The sequence below is a fragment of the Dipodomys spectabilis genome, unplaced genomic scaffold (genome assembly GCF_019054845.1).
Source record: "Dipodomys spectabilis isolate Male_0828 unplaced genomic scaffold, ASM1905484v1 ptg000499l, whole genome shotgun sequence".
In the NCBI taxonomy this organism is placed as follows: domain Eukaryota; kingdom Metazoa; phylum Chordata; class Mammalia; order Rodentia; family Heteromyidae; genus Dipodomys; species Dipodomys spectabilis.
In genome coordinates this window covers 1100693-1115615 of record NW_024871176.1, presented here as the reverse complement: position 1 = coordinate 1115615, position 14923 = coordinate 1100693, and the positions used below count along the sequence as shown (strand labels likewise).

The 14923-nt window shown below is 48.8% G+C and overlaps 1 protein-coding gene across 3 annotated transcripts in view; it reads right to left on the bottom strand.

Moving 5' to 3' along the window:
* The window catches only part of Pxn (paxillin), a 50856-nt gene that overhangs the window by 19389 nt on the left and 16544 nt on the right, over positions 1–14923 (bottom strand). The window lies entirely within an intron of this gene.

Genomic DNA, 14923 nt, shown 5'->3' with positions numbered 1-14923 from the left:
TAGGGCACCCATTTTCAAGTTTTGCCTATTGAACACAGCCCAGAATGGCTGCAGTACAAGCCAGAGCTTCTCCCTTCTTCAGACAGCTGGATGGTCAGTTCCCTCTGATCAACTTTTCCTTCCCCAAGTACCTACAATTCACTGGCCCCAAGTCTCATTAACCCTTCACAGGGCCTCTCCCCATTTCAGGGCCTCCTCTTCTTCAACCAACAACATGGACTGGCATCCAAATCCACACACAACCCCCACTCCAGTTGTCATCGATACCCTTTTCTGCAGATACTGCTTGTTTGAGCTTCCTGGAAATCCACCAACCCACGTTTTTGTTTGTTTGTGTATGCCAGTACTGAGGCTTGAACTCAGGGCCTGGGCACTACCCCTGAGCTTTTTGGGGGGCCAGTTCTAGGGCTTGTACTCAGGGCCTGGGCACTGTCCCTGAGCTGCTTTTTGCTCAAGGCTAGCACTCTACCACTGAAGCCACAGTGCCACTTCTGGCATTTTCTGTTTATGTGGTACTGAGGAATCGAACTGAGGGGCTTCATTCATGCTAGGCCACATTCCCAGCCCACCCCTGAGCTTTTTTTCCCCACTCAAGGCTAGCACTCTACCACTCGAGCCATGCCTCCACCTCCAGCTTTTTGGTGGTTAATTGGAGGTAAGAGTCTCACAGATATTTCCTGTCTGAGCTGACTTTGAACTACAATCCTATTTCCTGAGTAGCTAAAATTACAGACATGAGCCACCAGTACCCTGCAATAAATGGTTATATGTTTTAGAGAATACCGATGGAAAAAGTCTATGTTTGGTACTAGCCTATTTTCATTTTTCTATTTTTGCTATAGAGGGTCAGCTTATTCTTATCCAGCAGCGTCTCTGCCTAAGAGCAAGGGGAAGAACCCCTGGAGTTGACATTCCTGTCTTAAAAATCTCTAAAAAGGAGGCTGGCACGGTGGCTCAGTGGTAGAGTGCTTGCCTTGCATGCATGAGGCCCTGGGTTTGATTCCTCAGCACCACATAAACAGAAAAAGCCAGAAGTGGCACTGTGGCTCAAGTAGTAGAGCACTAGCCTTGAGCTGAAGAGCTGAGGGACAGCGCCCAGGCCCAGAGTTCAGGTCTCATGACTGACTATAGGGGAAAAAAAATCTCTAAAAAGACACACCACCCTCCCAAACTAGCCTTCATTCTGCACTTGGCCCTCTCATTGCAACCTGTTTCTAGCAGGTCTACATGGCCCCTTGCTTTCCCCAGCTGTGTCCTCTTACCCTTAATTCTGAATGTGCCTCACCACCACCACCACTATCTTTCATCCAGAACACATACGTATCCAGGGAATGTAAGGAGGCCACTTTAGGACAAATGCAGAACTCCTTCTGAGGGGGTCAAATTTAAACAAGAGCAAAAAAATGTAAATCACTGTCTTTAATCAAAAGCAGGCCTACGTGACGGAGCCAAATGCAAAATGCAAATGAGACTGTGAGATAGACAGGCTTCCAAGAGGCTTTTTGCACAAGCACTTGGGGACTTCAGTGGATGGTTTTTCGCAGCACCACAAAGCCCTCACTGTCCACACATAAAGCCACCCCTATCCATACCACAGATTTGGCTGCTCTGGTGTTGCTGGGAGCTAGGACAGTCACATAGCTCTTTGTACGCCCTTCTGGGACCCCACCTGCCTGTCAGCATGGTAGAGTAGAAAGAACGGGCCTCCCAGGGGAGAGGCAGATGGCTTCAAATCCACCACTCACCAGCCTGTTGAGAATTTACTGGACTTGAGGTTTACTCAGACACCTCATAGGGCACATGGTGAGTAATGAATGAAAGAGTATGCGAACGTCATCGTGGTGGCTGGGGATGATAGAAACGTGGGCCTCCCACTCTGACACAGAGGAGACACGTGATAAATATATCCGCATCACTGATTTTCATCTCCCTGCAGACAGGGAAAGGGAGGGGCTGGAGCCAGGGATAGCAGCCAGGGATCCTGGGAGCTATGACAAGCCGTCACTAACTTGGGTCTTCTTGCTGAGCAAACCACTGACCTCACCCCTCTGTGTCTGGGGTTCATTCCAAGTCCTCCTTGAAGAACATCAGCTGAGCCAGCAGCCTCCAACTCACTGCCCAGCAAGGGCAGAGGAACACAGAGAAGCTGCAGAGCTTCAATGCTCTCCCCATCGCTACCGCCTGCTGGGAAGTCACAGCTGCCTGACAATCCTGTCACTTTGATTCCAGAGCTGCCTAAGCTTCACAGATGTGCCCAGAGAAACAAGCCCAGGAAAAAGAAGCCAAGAGGAGCCTTTGCCCCTACCACAGGGGCTCAGAGCTCCAATGCAAGCCTATATCAGAGAGACACTGGGACCAAAAGCAGGGCTGTGTGGCAGAATGGAGCTCAGGAGGGAAGGAGTGAAATAACCCTTCCTAAGTATCTCCTAGGAAGCTGGCTCCATGACCCCATTTTATAAGTCAGGGTGCAGAGGCCGGGGCTGTTCAGTCAGTGAACGCTGCAGACAGGAGGGTTTCCCACAAGGATAGCACTGCCTTCCTGCAATGCTCATCCATCCCAGGACACCCCTGGAGAAAGGAGGGACCACACAGCAGCTGTCCCTCATATGTCTGTCACCACTCTCCAGTTCTTTGACACCAGTCTCCAGAGCCCCGTGGAGGAAACAAAAAAGGCAGGCTGCCCACCACGGCCTATGCTGGCCCATGTCCTCTTTCCCCTCCTTCTTTTCCTCATGCTCTGCCTTACGCAGAGCCTGGGATGAACCCTTGTGATGACACAAGGGGTTCAAGAACTCTAGAAGGGCCGGGCGCTGATGATTCGTGCTTGTAATCCTAGCTACTCAGGAGGGTGAAATAAGAGGATCGAGGTTCAAAGCCAGCCCAGGCAGGAAAGTCCATGAGACTTCTTTTTTTTTTGGTCAGCTGTGGGGCTTGAACTCTGGGCCTGAGCGCTGTACCTGAGCTCTTCAGCTCAAGGTGAGCACTTTACCACTTGAGCCACAGCACTAATTCCAGTTTGCTGGTGGTTAATTGGAGATAAAGAGTCTCATGGACATTCCTGCCCGGGCTGACTTTGAACCTCGATCCTCAGATCTCAGCCTCCTGAGTAGCTAGGATTACAGGCGTGAGCCACCAGCGCCTAGCTCCATGAGACTCTTATCTCCAATTAACCACCAGAAAACGGGAAGTGGCACTGTGGCTCAAACAGTAGAGTACTTGCCTTGAGCTGAAGTGCTCAGAGACAGTGCCCAGGCCCAGAGTTCAAGCCCCACGAGAAAAAAAAAAAAAATCCTAGAAGGAGCGGGGTACTGGTGGCTCACACCTGTAAATCCTAGCTGCTTAGGCAGCTAAGATCTGAAGATCACAGTTCGAAGCCAACCAAGGCAAGAAAGTCCATGATGCTCTTATCTCCAATTAACCACCAAAAAGCCAGAAGTGGAGCTGTGGCTCAAGTGGTAGAGTGCTAACCTTAAGCATAAAAAGCTCAGGGACAGCACCCAGGCACTGAGTTCAAGCTGCAGAACTTGCACAAAAGAATTCAAGGAGGAGCCAGGCACAGGTGGCACACACTTCAAAGCCAGCCCAGGCAGGAAAGTTCGTGAGACTCATCTCCAATAAAATACCAGAATACCGGAGAAGTGGCACTGTGGCTCAAGTGGCAGAGTGCTAGCCTTGAGCTGAAGAGCTGAGGGACAGCACCCAGGCACTGAGTTCAAGCCCCATGACTGACCAAAAAAAAAAGGGGGGGATGGGAAGGGATGGGAAGGGGAAACAAAGGAGGAGGCAACAATGCTTGATAAGAAATGTACTCATTACCTTGCCCATATAATTATAACCCCTCTGTATGGTATTTTCACAATAAAAAATTTAAAAAAATAGAAAGAAAGAAAGGAAGGAAAGAAGGAAGGAAGGAAGGAAGGAAGGAAGGAAGGAAGGAAGGAAGGAAGGAAGGAAGGAAGGAAGGAAGGGAGGGAGGAAGGAAGGAAGGAAGGAAGGAAGGAAGGAAGGAAGGAAGGAAGGAAGGGAAAAAGCAAGCAGGCAGGCAGGCAGGCAGGCAGGCAGGCAGGCAGGCCGGCCGGAAGCCTGTAAGTTTGAGTCTAATGTATTGCTGTGTATTGACAAGTGTTTTCCTTCTGAGCTCTATTCATATTGCTGCTGCTCCCGTGTGGGCATACAAGAAAGGGCTGCCCCCGGCACAGAGCTGCACCCTCACAGAGGTGGCAGGAGAATCCTCAGAAGACAGGGCCCCACAGTGTACAACACTAATTCAGCCAGCTAAGGCAGAGACAGACAATTGACTGACCTGGACTCCGAGCCCAGAATCAACCTGGATGTTCAAATGCTACACCCAAGCACTACTGAGCAAAAAGAAATAGGTGGTGTGGGTTTCTTCCTCTTCCTGTATAAATATTGTGCTCACCTGCCCCATGCCTGGGGTCAGCACTCTGGGAAACACAGGTGTGAGCAGGGAGTTGTCCTCAGCCTCTGGTTCTGATGTGCTGCCCATCAACTATGAGGTATGCCACCACCTGTCCTTGGCTAGCAATAATCAAGTATTGATATGTGCAGCTAATCTGCACTTCTACTTTCAGAAAACCACCAGGTGTGAGTTCCAGATGATTCCATGATGGTCAGCCCCACCCAAATGTGTTCCACGTATTTTTTTCTCTTTCTTTTTTTTGCCAGTCCTGGGAACACAGGGCCTGGGCACTGTCCTTGAGCTTCTTTTGCTTAAGGCTAGCACTCTACCACATGAGCCACAGTGCCATTTCTGGCTTTTTCTGTTTATGTGGTACTGAGGAATCGAACCCAGGGCTTCATACATGCTAGGCCAAGCACTCTACCAATAAGCCACATCCCCAGCCATCAAGTCCTTTCTTGAATAAGAAAAAGCTGGGAGGTGCATGGAATCCTGGACACAACCTTGAATGTCAGTTATGGAGCATAACAGGAGTCAAAACTGCTATCTCAGATGGTCAGGTGCTCTGGGAAGAAGTGGCAAAAGGGAGCTGGGGGTTAAGTGATGGGTGCAGGTCTAGCAGGAAGCCCTGAGTTCAAACCCCATACCACAAAAAAAAAAAGAAGGAGGCTAATGGACCCCACAGCGCGCCCTCAGCTCACCCTTAATGACACTTGTGCTTCCTCAGAAGCACTGACACTTATCCAGGCATGGTCTTCTCAGTCACACAAGATCTGAAAGCCATCTATCTGCTAGGTCCAGGTCCCCAGGAAATGCTGGGGCCCTAGATAGCTGGTGTCACCACAGACAGCTGACACCTCCTGAAAAAGGGCCCATCTCAGTCCCCCCACCCCCGTACTGGTTTGCAGGTGGTAGGCCTGACTGAACATGAGGCCCTGACCTAAAAAAGGAGGGATGCTTCCAGCCAAAGAGGGCAAGACTGATTTCAACAGAAGCTCAAATCTCTGCACTGGGAACCTGCCTCTTCCTAGACAGAGAAGAAGCAGATGGTGGCTGCAGAGTCACGCTGGGAAGCCATGACAGGAAAACAGACTTTCATGAAACAAAATGCATCCACAGGGACCCCTGTGCTCTCAGCTTGGCTGACAAGGAGGGACATGAAGATGCATGTAAGCATAGAGTAGAAGAGAATCTACATAAGATTCTGTATGCCAGTGTGGCAGCACACATCTATAATTCCAGCACGTAGGAGGACAGAAGGACTGGGGGTATGAGGCCAGCTTAGGCTATACAGCAAAATCCAGTCTCAAAAAGCAAAAAGGAGCCAGGTGTCAGTGACTCACACCTGTAATCCTAGCTACTCAGGAGGCTGAGATCTGATGATCGAGGTTCAGAGACAGCCCAGGCAGGAATGTCCACGAGACTCTTATCTCCAATATACCACCAGAAAACTGGAAGTGGCACTGTGGCTCAAATGGTAGAATGCTCCAAGAGAGCTGAGAGCTGAGGGAAAGCACCCAGGCTGAGTTCAAGCCCTACTACCAACAACAACAAAAAAAGCAAAAAGGAAATAGGGGCTCAAGACCTAGTAGTCAGCCTGCAAGAAGTACAAGCCTGGGGCTGGGAAGGTGGCTCAGTGGTAGAGCGCTTGCCTTGCATGCATGAGGCCCTGGGTTTGATTCTTCAGCACCACATAAGCAGAAAAAGCCAGAAGTGGTTCTGTGGCCCAAGTGGTAGAATGCTAGCCTTGAGCTGAAGAGCTGAGGGACAGCACCTAGGCCCAGAGTTCAGCCCCATGACCAGCAAAAAAAAAAAAAAGTACAAGCCAAAAAGCAAGAAGTGGAGGAGTGGCTCAATTGGTTGAATGCCAGCCTTGAGCAAAATAGCTAAGGGACAGTGCCTAGAGCCTGAGTTCAAGCCCGATACTGTCCCTCCAAAAAGAAACCCAACAACTCTAGGGCTGAGCCTGGAATGGAGCAGATACCAGGTCTCATGGGTAAACTTAGCAGAGGAACTTGAGGCCCACATAGCCAGCAGAAAAGGTTCTAGGGCTCTTGGCTTGGTCTGGACTGGCCTTCCAGCTGGCTACACCAGGAAACTGATGGGGACAGAGAAGGACAGGAGCCACCCCATCCCTGAATTGGGTTGTATTGCAATAGACAGTCTGGGGCTCTGGGAATCCAATCCAGTGAGCCAAGACAGATGGCAACAGCAACACCCAGCTATAATGCCCAGAAATATCACACAGGAAGTCCCAGTGTACACAGAGGGAGCATTCCAAAAGTTTGTTTGGAAGTTGGATTCTGAATGGTAGAGGAGGTCTTGTATCAGAAACAACACTCTCAGGAAGATACATGCAACTGTTTGAGTAAACTGTTTGAGTAGAGTCTCCCTTCAGTTGTGCCAATGGGCACTAGTTTGGCAGTGCTTTGTTCTCTAAAACTCACCTGGGCTGGGGCCATACTGTCCTGAGCCCTCAACACCTGAACTCCTCATTTCTGCTCTATGCTAAGCATGAAGTACAGTTGTCTTAGATATTCCCAGGACAATAGGACAAGAAACCCTCTGCTTCCACCCTTTTGCAAGTGTGCAGTTCAGAAAGCCTGGGTCAGAGCAAGACTGTCAGTAGGGGGGTGGGAAGGTGGCTCAGTGGTAGAAGCTTGCTGGGTGCTGATGGCTCACACCTGTAATCCTAATTACTAACGAGGCTGAAAACTGAGGATTACAGTTCAAAGCCAGCCCAGGCAAGAAAGGCCATGAGACTCTTATCTCCAATAAATCACCAGAAAACCAGAAGTGGCGCTGTGGCTCAAGTGGTAGAGCACTCACCTTAAGCTGAAGAGATGAGGGACAGCACCCAGGCCCAGAGTTCAAGCCCCACAGCCCAAATGACAAAGAAAAAATAAAAAAGGATTGAGCCAGACAGTCTACAAGACTTCTTTCAGTAGTAAACTCTGAGCTTTCTCCTTCTGTAGGAAGATACTAGCAACAGCAGAACCAGAAAGAAAAAAAAAAAGGTCAAAGGGAGGCAGTCTAAGACCAGCAGGTACATTCTCCCACAAATATGTTTGTGCTTTGTTAGAAATCCAAGTTTAATACAGGCGCCAAACCAGGCATTGGTGGCTTACACCTATAATCCTAGCTACTCAGGAGGCTGAGATCTGAGGTTCACAGTTCAAGGCCAGCCCGGGCAGGAAAGTCCATGAGACTCTTATCTCCAATAAACTACTAGAAAACCAGAAGTGGCACTGTGGCTCAACCGGTAGAGCGCTCGCCTTGAGCTGAACAGTGCAGAGTTCAAGCCCCACGACTGACCCCATCCCCACCCCCCAAAAAAAAAGGACAAGCGCCAATGGCTCACACCTATAACCCTAGCTGCTCAGGAGGCTGAGATCCAAGGGTTGAGGTTAAAAGCCAGGCTGGACAGACAAATCTGGCTTATCTCCAATGCATCTGATTCAAACTGATTCAAGCAGTAGACAACCAGCCTGGGAGGGGGGGTTCTAAGCAAGAGCTGAAGACTCTAAGTCAAAGCTCCAGTACCAGTATGCATGCATGTACACACAAAAAATAAAGCTTTCTTAAAATGCTGACAGGTTTTTCAAGAGCAACCAAAATTCTGATCTCTCTCCCTGATTTCAAAGATATTTCTAAGTTCAAAGGATCACCAAGTGACCCTGTGCTAAGAGGTATGAGGAGCTCAGTGCACAAGGCTGATCCTCCTGGAATCGGGTCCACAGGCCAACCTCCCATCCCCACGAAGCTCCCAACAAACATCTGCTCCCAATGGCAATAGTGTGAACTGCTCAGGTTCTCACCGTCCTCCCTTCCTTCTGCTGATTCAGCTCAGCTCCCCATCCCTGGGACAAGAGTCTGCCCTGTGCAGGGCAAAGGAAAAGAGCTCCACCCACCCCAGTCTCCACCCCGTGCTCAGGAAGGGAGTTAATTCTTATACCAGAAGACTGGGTCTGACATCCACACATGATCTCTGGGTAACTGTGAATCACCCAAAACCACACACAAAATGTCATGTATGGGTCCTCACCACTTCACTGTGGGAGAGGGATCCCAACAGTCACAGCTCAGGGGAGATGGGACTCCCCCATGGGGAAACACTATCCCTGCTTCAGCTCATGGCTTGGACCTTTGAGGACAAGTCTGATTTCCTGAGGCCAAATCAATCCCAGGGAACTAGGGTTTCTGGACCAGGACTTGTCTGTGCCCTGGCCAGCTCTCCTCTCCAGAGGCCATCATAGTTCAGAATGTTGTCCCTGAAAAAGGGTAGAGCTCCTCACACCTGCCTCACCATCCTGCTCTTCCATCCCCCCCATCCCTCTCAGCAGGGCAGCCTCACCTTTACCACTGGTGGCTTCAATTCCATCCTCCAATAGGAGTTGAGTTAAGAGGGACAGAGTGTCTGTCCCCATCAAGCACTAACTAATGAGAGACCATCATAAGCACAGAGCACACAGGGGTCAGAAGAAGGGCAGGGGGAGAGGGAGGGAGGGCTTTCCAGGAAGAAGTGAGAAACAACCTGGGTAAGTGCCCAGACAGAGAGCACTGGAACTCAGAGCACAAGTCTCAGCTTGATGGAGGGGAGTCCAGAGCCCAGAGGCTGCGGAGAAGCCTAGACATACAAGAGCAGCCATAGAAGGTGGCTGGGTGAATGCAGCAGGATCAGGCCTGCCTTTGGATCACTCAGCCAGTGTGTGCATGCAGGTGAGGAAGACCAAGAGTTACAATGCTCTAAATGAAATGAGGTAAAATCAACAAGGAGGGAGGAGTGCAGGATGTTCTCCACATTTGTTTCCTGCAGGTGCAACAACCACCAAATGACTTAGGGGAGACAGGAGGGAAGCAGGACCTGGGGAAAGGTGGTTATGAGATGGATCAGGGTGAAGAGAGCATCAGATCAAGGACCGGCAGAGCCTCAAGGTGACAGGGCAGGGCTCTTTCCCTTGCCATATTTCCTATGAATTTGTCGGGAGCCTGGAAAGTAGCAATTTGATTGGAAAATGATACCGGTTCCCACTCCAGTCTGCCCTTCTGCTAAAAACAAGTCTTTTTCTTGCCAGGCTTTGGAGAAGTTCTGGAGGCTGTATGCCATTCCCTCCAGGAATTCTGAAAGCACTCGGAATACCAGGCTCCCTCTATTGCCTGCTGCTATCTGCACTGAAGTCTGTCTTAAAACCCCCACACAAAGCCAGTTACCTTTCCATAGTCCTCCTGCAGGAGGAAGGATTAGGCCAAACAGGTAATCAGGGGAGCCAAGTCCTTCCTGTCACATGTGCCGGCCCAATCTCAGGCCCCAAGCTCTGGTAGGAATGCCCTTCAGAAATGCCCAAGTATAGCTGAGCCTAGAGACACTTGTTTTACTGAAGGAAAACAGACAGCAGAGCCCCAGTCCCATCTCAACACCATACTAAGGCAACCCCAAAAAGGTCATTCTACAGAGGAAGCAGAGACCAATGACAGTCCTTGGTTAGATAGTCTTGTGGTTCAGACTGATTTGCTTGAAAGATACAATTTGAAAGACACAGGGACCAAATCATAGTCCATGGACTCAGCATGTACTTGCTGCCCGCTCTTCCTGTACACCTCCTATTTTCATTAACCAAGAGGAATCCTTATCCCCCAGGCTCATACAGCACAGTTTCCTCTTCTGCAACACAAGGAGAAAGAAATGTTTTGGTTTTATATGGGGGACCTCTTCATTTTCTTTTTTTTTGTCGGTCCTGGGGCTTGAACTCTGGGCCTGGGTGCTGTCCCTCAGCTCTTCAGCTCAAGGCTAGTGCTCTACCACTTGAGCTACAGCGCCACTTCCGGTTTTCTGGTGGTTTATTGGAGATAGGAGTCTCACAGTCTCTCCTGCCCGGGCTGGCTTTGAACCGCGATCCTCAGATCTCAGCCTCCTGAGTAGCTAGGATTACAGGCGTGAGCCACCAGCGCCCAGCTAACCTCTTCATTTTCAACACAGAGAGTTTGCAACCTAGTTTGTGCCTCTGCGTTTGTGTTTGTGTCTGTGTGTGTGTGTGTGTGTGTGTGTGTGTGAGAGAGAGAGAGAGAGAGAGAGAGAGAGAGAGAGAGAGAGAGAGGTTTGAACTTTTTTTTTTTTTTGTCAGTCATAGGGCTTGAACTTGGGCCTGGACACCATTTCTTTGAGCCACAGCATGACTTCCAGTTTTCTCACTAGAAAACTGGAGATGAAGAAAACTGGAGATAAGAGTCTAATAGACTTCCCTGCCTGGGCTGACTTTGAACTGCAATCCTCTGATCTCAGCCTCCTAAGTAGCTAGGATTACAGAAGTGAGACATCATCAGCACAGAGCTTTCTTCAACTTCTTATGCACAGCTGGCATATGTCCAGTCTGGCTTTTTGCTGGTTAACTGGAGATTTGTTTGCCCTGGTTGGAGGCTTGATCCTCCAGGTCTCGGCCTCCACAGTGGCTAGGATTCCAGGTGTGAGCTTCCACCTCCCGGCTAAGACATACCACTTTTGGGTTCCCAAACCATCATGTACTTTCCAGCTGAGAGCACACGTCAAACTGGTACAAAATATCTGTCAAAATTTGATGCCCCAAAGTCGAGCACTGGTGGCTTACACCTATAAAGCTAGCTACTCAGGAGGCTGAAATCTGAAGATTGCAGTTCAAAACCAGCCTTGGCATCAAAGTCTGTCAGTTTTTTGTCAGTTGTGGGGCTTGAACTCAAGGCCTGAGCATTATCCCTGAACCTCTCTGTGCTCAAGGCTCTACAAGTTTGAGCCATGGCTCTACATCTGGATATGAATGGTTAAATGGAAATAAGAGTCTCATGGGGATTTTTCTGCTTAGGCTAGCTTTGAACTGAAATCCTCAGATCTCAGCCTCCTGAGTAGCTAGGATTACAGGCATGGGCCACCAGTGCCCATCTGTGAGATTCTTATCTCCAATAAACCACCCCCAAACTGGAAGTGGAGCTGTGGCTCAAAGTGGTACAGCACTAGCTTTGAGCACAAAACTCAGGGACAGCACCAAAACCCTGAGACAAGCCCCGAGTTCAAGCTCCATGATCAACAACAAAAAAAGAAAAACTTTGATGCCTACCGCCCCTAAACCATCTAGTGAGGACAGGCAGGGGGAGGACAGGGAGCATGCTTATTTATACCCACTGCCTCTCCTAAGCATCAAGCAGAGCTTCATGCGTAATAGGTGTTCTGTGGATGACACTGAACATGAACTAATGACCTCACTGGGCCATCTGATGCTGAGATCTTCATGCCATCTCCTGGTCCTCCAACCACACTACTCCTACCCCAAAAAACAGCTAGGCAGGAAGATCAGGAAGTTCAGAATTCAAGGACACCCCAGACAAAAAGTTAGCAAGACCTCAACTCATCCAACAAGCCAGATGTGCTAATGCACATTTATAACGTCTAATCTCAGATACATAGGCCGCATAGGTCTGAGGCCAGACCTAGTCAAAAATATAAGACCCTATCCAAAAAAAAAAAAGAAAAAGAAATCAATACTCTACAAGACTTCGTGGCCAGAGCACAGCGGCTTGTGGGCACGTAAGGTTTCAGCTCACTGTGTGGCCTGCCTGGCTTTCTTTGCAGTGGGGGAGGGGAGCTGGAGCTGAGTTAGGTGGGATCAGTGCTCAGGAATGAGGCAATGGGAGGGAGTTCAGGCACCAGAGAGGGTTAGGGCCTTGGGCCAGGCACTATCTCAGTTTGAAGCTGGAGAAGAAGGGGAGGAGGGCATCTGCAAGTGACACAATAAGAAAGAACAAGGAGAATGGCAGCTCCAGCTTCCTGAAGATAGGGTCACACCTCTCCCAGAGGAGCAGGGCAGGCAGCAGATGTGAGCAGGAAGTACACTACTGGAATTTGTTAGCAACACCCACTTTGGGCTCCATAGCCTAGATAGCATCACTGATAACCGTAACTGCCACACAGAAGAGATGATCCACAAAGCACGCTCCTATCAGTCAGGCTCACCGGAACCCCAAGGAGGAAGCCTCAGTTTATAGGAAGAGAAAGGGAAACTGAAAGGAAAGGAAGAGAAAAATGGTGTTTTCCCAACATGAGTAAATTTTTTCAGACTTTTATTTTGGTTCTAGTGCTAGAGATTAAACACTAGGCCTATCACATGTTAAGTAGGTATTATATCCCCAATCGTTATTTATATTTTTGCTTCACTTCTTTTCTTTCTCATGATCCTTCCTTCTTTCTTTCCTTCTTTCCCTCTTTTCTCCTCCTTTTTCCTCCTCCTCTTCCTCCTCTCCCCCTCTCTCCCCCCTCCTCCCCCCATCTCTCCCACTCTTTTTTTTTTTAGCCAGTTCTGGGGCTTGAACTCAGGACCTGGGCACTGTCCCTAAACTTCTTTTGTTGAAGGCTAGCACTCTACCACTTCCAGCTTTTTCTATTTATGTGGTACTAAGGAACTGAACCCAGGGCTTCATGCATGCTAGGAAAGCACTCGACCACTAAGCCACATTCTCAGCTCTCTCTCTCTCTCTCTCTCTCTCTTGACACAGGGTCTTGGTAAATGAACAAGTTAGGCCTTGAACTTCTGGGTTCAAGGGACCCTTCTTCTGCCTCAATTTACCAAGCAGCTGAGTAGTACATGTATTATTCCCAGTTACTTGAAAGACTGAGGCCAGTGGCTCAGCAACAGTGGCTCACGCCTGTAATCCTAGCTAATTAGGAGGCTGAGATCTGAGGATCACGGTTCAAAGCCAGCTAGGGCAGGAAAGTCTGTGAGACTCTTATCTCCAATAAACCACTCAGAAAACCAGAAGTGGCACTGTGGCTCAAGTGGTAGAGCGCTCGCCTTGAGCTGAAGAGCTGAGAGACAGTGCCCAGGCCGAATTCAGGCCCCATGACCAAAAAAAAAGAGAGAGAGAGAAATGGAAATTTACTATTACAAAGTTGGTTGGTTTGTTTTGGGTGGGGGCAGGGAGTCTTGTTTGGTGCTGGAAGTCAAACCCAGGGCCTTGCAAATAGCAGGTAAGCACTTTGCCACTGAGCTATATCCCCAACCCAGTTTTTTTTTTTGGTTTTGTTTTTTGTCTGTTGTGGGGCTTCACTCTGGGCTGTCCCTGCACTCTTCAGCTCAAGGCGAATGCTCTACCGCTTGAGCCACAGTGCCACTTTCGGTTTTCTAGTGGTTTATTGGAGATAAGACCCTCATGGACTTTTCTGCCCAGGCTGGCTTTGAACCATGATCCTCAGATCTCAGCCTCCTGAGTAGCTACAATTACACCGGCGCCCAGTTTTATAACATTGTTAGATTAAATATGAAATGGTAAGACAGGATTCAAGACTGACTGCAAATCGCAGAGCAACCACTAAAACAATAAACTGATGAAGTACATCTAAATAACCCAAGAGAAGAAATACTTTTTCAATATCTAGGATTGAACCCAGAACTTCAGGGCTCTACTAGTTGAGCCACATACCCAACCCTGATAAAATAGCCTAGAAAACACTCAATGAATTAAAAGGCAAGGAAAGAAGAACAAAGAACAGGTGGTACAAGTAGAAACTAAGAGCAAGATAGTAGACTTAGATTCAACCATACTGACATTTTATTTTATTTTTTTTTTTTGGAGTCCGGTCGTGGGGCCTGAACTCTGGGCCTAGGCGCTGTCCCTCAGCTCTTCAGCTCAAGGCTAGTGCTCTACCACTTGAGCCACAGCGCTACTTCCCGCTTTTTTTCTTTTTGCTTATGTGGTGCTGGGGAATCGAACCCAGGGTCTAATGCATGCAAGGCAAGCGCTCTACCACTGAGCCACCTTCCTAGCCCCCATATTGACATTTTAAATGGAAAAAATCTACAAGCTCCAATTAAAAGATGAAGATCATCAGACTAGATAAAATGCAAGATTTAACATGTAGGCTTAAGGGGCTGGGAAGGTGGCTCAGTGGTAGAGCGCTTGCCTTGCATGCATGAGGCCCTGGGTTCGATTCCCCAGCACCCCATAAGCAAAAAGGAGAAAAAAAAGCCGGAAGTGGTGCTGTGGGTCAAGTGGTAGAGCGCTAGCCTTGAGCTGAAGAGCTGAGGGACAGCGCCCAGGCCCAGAGTTCAGGCCCCACGACTGGACCCCCCCCCCCCCAAAAAAAACAAAAAACATGTAGGCTTAAAAAAAAAACTAACTAGAAAGCCATAAAGATATGCCATGTAAACATTAACATCAAAAAAGTTGTCAGGCTCTGGTGGCTCACACCTATACTCCTAACTACTCTGGAGACTGAGATCTGAGGATCACAGTTCAAAGCCAGTCTGGGCAGGAAAGTTCATGAGACTCTTATCTCCAATTAACAACCAGAAAATCAGAAGTGGCACTGTGGCTTAAAGTAGTAGAGTGCTATCCTTGAGTGAAAAGGCTCAGGGCCAGTGCTCAGTCCCTGAGTTTAAGCTCCATGACTGACAAAAAAAATAAAAAAATTTAAAAAGTCAAACAGCTAAGTGCTTGTGGCTCATGCCTGTCATCCTGGCTACTCAGGAGACTGAAATCTGA